Source organism: Pituophis catenifer, unplaced genomic scaffold, assembly GCF_029215685.1.
Source record: "Pituophis catenifer annectens isolate HBS135680 unplaced genomic scaffold, rPitCat1.0.hap2 SCAF_2, whole genome shotgun sequence".
In the NCBI taxonomy this organism is placed as follows: Eukaryota; Metazoa; Chordata; class Lepidosauria; order Squamata; family Colubridae; genus Pituophis; species Pituophis catenifer.
In genome coordinates this window covers 32,521,136-32,527,390 of record NW_027256882.1, presented here as the reverse complement: position 1 = coordinate 32,527,390, position 6,255 = coordinate 32,521,136, and positions in this window count along the sequence as shown.

The following is a 6,255-nucleotide window of genomic DNA, read 5'->3' as shown; positions in this document are numbered from 1 at the left end:
AAATTGTACATTGACAATAGAACCATTCAGAAATTTCACCCAATTCACAATGTCCAGATCAGCTGTTAATTCACCATTCTCATCCAGATACACTCCATCCGTGGAAGTGTTGTAAAAATGAAAATCTTGCAAGAAAGGGTGCAGCTGGAAAAGCAAAGAAAAGATTTGTTTAGTAAAGATGGACAATGAATTTCTGTCAAGCAGTCCCATAAACCCCAAAATAGCTTTTTATTTATGTTATTTATAGATGATAGGAAGTACAGGAAGTCCTTACATAATGACTACAGTTGGGACTCGAATCTCGGTTGTTGAGGGAAGTGGTCATTAAGTGAGATGCTATGTGACTGTTATGCTCAACAACCATGATCCTACCACTTCCAGTTGGAGCTGTTAAGCACTCTCATGGGCCATTAAGTGAACAGAATATCAGGTAATGAGTGTAGATGTCCTGGCATGGAGCAAAAGAATTGTCTTGATTTTGGCAACTGAAATCCTTCAGCAGGGAGCTCTTTTAGCCAATCACCAGAGATGAAATGGAGTCCTCTTAGCAGCTGACAGCAGCTTGCAACTTTCTCTCCTGGCTTCCCCATTGACATTTTGGGATAGTTGGTAGAGAAATTTGCAAATGGGAATCACGTGATCTTGGGGTGCTGTCAGCGTTCCAAGTAATGCACCCATAGAAAGCAGAACTCCGAGGCAGGTAGATTCCTCAAAGGACAGTTTATTGAATACATCATATTGGCACAACTGGTGAAAACTGACTCAGAAAGTTCCCGCAGTTTTCACCTGATTAAAAAGTAAACATTCCCCTTTCCCTCAAGTCATTGGTCACATTGTCCAATAGTGGTGCTGGCCGGTTGCTTACTTACTCCACTCCTCATCTCTCCAGTCACCTTTTGGAATGTCCTTAGTTCCCACAGGAAAACTTTTTTGCCTTGACTACAAACACCCAGCTATCTATTTCCTCCCTCCCTATCCCTTCTCCTTCCTTGTGGCAACCCTGAAGCTTCAAAGATGGCCTCAGCCATGTTTGCTTCAGGGTTGACAGATGCTTGGCAACAGGTTGTAAGTACAAATTGGTTGCCAAGCACCCAGATCTGTGACCATGTGGGGTGCAAAAGTTTGTGACAGTGAGAAGTGCTTCATGGGACATAAAACATCCTTGCTGAGGTCATCATTAATTTGAACCATCGTTAAGTGAGGACCAGCTATATGTATAATTTGAGGAGTCCTTAATGCTCTTTGATCTTGGTTGTTTGCTTGCAGATGTTTCATTACTCATAAACAATATCACCATGTTACTTAGCAGGGTAGAGAAATGTCTTCATGCATATAACCAAGTTCAGAGAATACCAAAGACTCCAGAGTTCCAACTTTGCGCTACACAAATTCTCTTATATATTTTGGACTTTCCTATATTACAAAATCAATGGCCTCTCTGGTATGAAATTGAGTCTATAGGCTTTCCCCAACAAATTAAAAAAAAATGATCTCTCTCACCCTCTCTCTTGAGAGAGAAAATGCTAGTCCCTCACCCAAAATGTGTTGGGGCACAATGAACTCATTCCTACATTCCTCCCAATTTCTAAACTCAATTCTAAATTCCTTTCTGTCGGGTGTGCCTCCTTTCAATACTCAAGAAAGAAAACCCCCGACTCCATTTTAATAGAGAAACGTACTTTTACTAAGTATGAACTGAATGCAACCAAAGAAAAGCAAGGTCTGAGGCAATAGGCATGAAAATTACATATAGAAAGCATCCCCCAAACCCTTCCCCCAACCGTCCAGCCCAGATTATCCAATCCACATTCCCCCCAGGGGTCATGTGGGGTGCAGCATCTGATGGTGCCATACTCCTACTATGCCACGACGGTTGACCTTGAGTAGTTATCAGCTTCAAAGAAAACACTGAAGAAAACTTTCTCTTCTCTTCTCTTCTCCACCAGCTCACTTCCCCCTCCCAGACATTCCAACAGCTGCCCCCCACCCCCATTACAATAGCAGCCGAGCAAGCAAGCAACGAAAAAGCAGAGGCTGACACTTTCTTAAATCATATTCTTCCAGATAGAGAGGGTGGTTAACCTTCTGACCTTTAAGAAGTCACTTCAGATTGTCTAAACTCACAAGGCAAATGAATGCTAATAATAGTAGATATGACTTAAGACATAATTTTTATTTAGGGTAATAAATGTATGTCTACGATCTGTCATGGAAATTTAAATATAATTATCTGGAAAACTCTAAATTGCCATAAGCCCTATGTGGTAGATTGAATTTAGAGAAGTCAATAAATAAATCTCCTCCCCATTAGAAAAAAAAAAAACACTTTCTAGGTTTCTGAAGATTCTCGAATTGCTTTTGTATTGCACATATTGAGTGGTAATCAGAGTGGCATTCATCAGGTTCTGACCGGTTCTGGGGAACCGGTAGTGGAAATTTTGAGTAGTTCGGAGAACTGGCAAATGCCACCTCTGGCTGGCCCCGCCCACGATCTATTCGCTGCCTCCCAAATCTCTGCTGATCGAGTCTCAGCTGATTGGCTGGGTCTTTTGTCTTTTGTTGCCCTGCACAGGAGAACGGAGCTGGAAAGCAGGTTAGTGGGGTGGGGAGGGAATGGGGATTTTGCAGTATCCTTCCCCTGGAGTGGGGTGGGAATGGAGATTTTACAGTAGCCTTCCTCCAGGAGTGGGGAGGGAATGGGGATTTTGCAGTATCCGTTCGTTGCCACGCCCACCAAGCTACGCCCACCAGGCCACGCCCACCAAGCCACGCCCACAGGACTGGTAGTAAAAAATTTTGAATCCCACCACTGGTAGTAATCCCTGTGATTCGGAAGGGAATACCTGCCACGGTTGCAGAATTTGCAATACTGATGTCCCTCCACCACCTTTCACCTTCCTCCTCTTGAGTCGGGAAGAATAAGCTACATCTAAGGCCCGTGCCAGGGCCCAGACATTGTGGTAAACACGAGAGGTATCTAGAGACACAGTTTTTTCAATCTCTTCTTGGGGCAGGGACCCCACTGTCTTCTTTTCAATGCATCTTGTCCAGCCTTTCACTGATGGAACAGCCTTGAAGTATGAGCAAGGAAATGCTATATATGCAAAATGATATAGAGAACTGAAAAAAGGGAAGAAATCATATTTTATCTTTTTCTTTTTCTGGGTAAGGAAAGAAAAGAAACCATGAATGTTTTTATAGGATACGACATTGTATTTCAAATCAAATGTGAGGTCCCACAAAGCTGTGGTGACAATAATTGTCCCTGTGGAGATTGTCGACTCTGTAACATGTGATTCTATGTACAATTTTGAGCTTTTAATTATATTCGTTAATGCCCATAACCCAGTCATAAAGAGTCCAGGGTCTGAAAAATAAATAAATACATTGACTTTTTTCCACTTCCATATTGAGGCAATATCAATGTTCACATTCATATTCACATCTGTATTCATCCCTGAAAAGGTTTGTGAGAAAACAACACAAATCCCGTTCTTAGACAGCATCGGCACCAAGGTTGCTATGAAACGCTCCCCATTGTCAGTGTCTGTTGCAAAGAGACCAACCGATGTCCATTGGAAATGCAGGAGTAATTTGAGGATCCCCAAATACTGGACCCCTTCTTTGGGAACCGTGGTGTAGAAAAAGGGGAACTGTGTTTTATCACTCCAAATATGTGTAACAAAAGAGTAACTGACCTGTTAAAGAGAAGAAGGAATTGGTGATTGTAGCTTCAGGACAGGCTTTCCTAGTGTTTTATTTCCAATCTCCAGTTACATTGAATGCTATTTTAGATTTTCTCATCTAGTCTGTTCAACATAGGTCCCTCTATTTATATTTAGGGTTGATACCATTGTTTTTAAGCTGCTTTATTTCTAAGATCATCTGGCAATTACCTAAGCACTTGATCCTTGGATATTCTAGCATGCTATCCTTATAGCATATTTTTCTGAATCCTCTATTACTCTACTGTGACCACCAGCTTTCCTATAACACTAGCGATAGTGCCTAAACTTACATACCGCCCCATAGTGCTTTACCATACTATCTAAGCAGTTTATAATGTCAGCATATTGTCCCCAATAATCTAAGTTCTCATTTAACTAACTAAAGCATAGCAATAGCACTAGCACTAACACTAGCTTAATAGTGCTTTTACAGCCTGCTCTAAGCGGTGTTATCCAAGATAATGGATTCCTTCTTTAGGCACCATGGTGTAGAAAAAGGGGAACTGTGTTTTATCACTCAGAACATGGAAAACAAAAGAATAACTGACCTGGTAAAGAGAAGAAGAAGGAATTGGTGACAGGTTCAGTTTCAGGAGTCGGCTAGTGTTTTGCTTCCAAATTCCTGTTATACTGAATGTTATTTTCGATGGTCTAAAGCAGGGATGTCAAACTCGATTTCATTGAGGGCCGCATCAAGGTTGTGTTTGACCTTGATGGTCAAGGGACTGGGCGGGTGTGGCTAGAGTGGGAGTGGCCATCTTGATGTCACTCATGTTGGGGGCTCCTGTTGTGGCCCAAGTGCTCTGCCAGCAAAAGTTGAGCTCAGGAGGGCCACGCGTGCTCCATTTTGGCTGCCAGAGGCACTGCAGGCCGATCCTTCACTGTTTCCGGGGTGATCCCATTGGCCAGATCTAAATACCCCATGGGCCAGATACGATCTGCGGGCCTTGAGTTTGACACCCCTGGTGTAAAGTATTTTGCTCACACAGTTTGTCCTATTTATATTAATGGCTGTTATTGCTTTCAAGCCACTTGGCGCCTAAAAACCTCTGCAATTATTCAAGCGTTTGAGGAATGTGAACCTTTGAGGTCCTATAGTGCTCTCCTTATGCTATATTTTGCTGGATCCTCCATTAATGAGATCACCAGATTAAAAGTTTATGTATCTGTCATATCATTTTAGAACAGAATAGAATAAAAACTTTATTGTCACTTTAAATGTACACTAATCAGCATACATTAAAAATGATATTTCGTTCCATCCAGCTCTCAAAAGATAATCATTATGCATATACCCATACACACACATATGTATGACACAGAGAAACATCACAGTCTAGTTCTAATACATACATATATGTGATGAAAAAATCCAAGAATCCTGCGAGTTTACAAGACGGATGGCATAAGGAACAAAGCTGTTACAGAATCTGGTAGTCCTCCTAAAAATACTTCGAAACCTCCTCCCAGAGGGGAGCAACAGAAACAGACCCTAAAGTGCGTGTGTGGGGTCTCTAACAATACTTGAAACTCTAAACACATAGCGCTTATAAGCAGTGTCCTAATAATGGGAAGCGAGCTTCCTATAATCTTCTCACTGTCCTTACTGCTCCTTATCTTCCTACATATCTAAAGCTTGCTTTGAATTTATAGGCGTTTGAATTTATAGAATTTTCATTCCTGTGATTTTATTCAGCTCCAATCCAGGAGCCCTCAAGCAGTCGCATTCACGACAAACCATTTTATACCAAATTTCTTATATTTCTTTATCAGCGAAATATAAATTTTATATATATATATACCAAATTTATATAAAAATGGTTTGTCGCTGAAAGGCGAAAGGGAAGCGGGATACTCCCTCACACATGTTGGAAGGCAGCATTTTAGGACTACACTCTTTATACTTTATATAAATGACCTCTGTGATCATATTATAAGCAACTGCGTTCTCTTTGCGGATGATGTAAAACTATTCAACACCACTGACAATGCTGCTACTCTACAAAAAGATCTTGATTGGTCTTTGAATGGTCAAACAATTGGCAACTCCAAATCTCAACCAACAAATGCTCTGTCTTACACATTGGCAAAAAAAAATTAGAACACAAAATAAAAGCTGGATGGATACGACCTAACAGACAACCCTCACTCTGTCAAAGACTTTGGAGTACTCATCTCAAATGATTAAGTGCCAGAGCTCACTGTAACAGCATTGCTAAAAAAGCATTAAGAGTTGTTAACCTAATCTTGCGTAGCTTCTTCTCCAGTAATATTGAACTACAAACTAGGGCATACAAAACTTTTGCCAGACCAATTCTTGAATACAGCCCATCTGTCTGGAACCCGCACTGCATATTGGACATTAATACAATCAAACGAGTCCAGAGATATTTCACAAGAAGAGCCCTCGGATGAGATTGTGAATCAGAACTTTGAAAAATTTAAGCAGGAAATTAAAGAATTAGTGCAATTAAAGTTTGATATTTTGAATCGAAAGATTATTAAAATGGCTAATGATCTTGTAGGA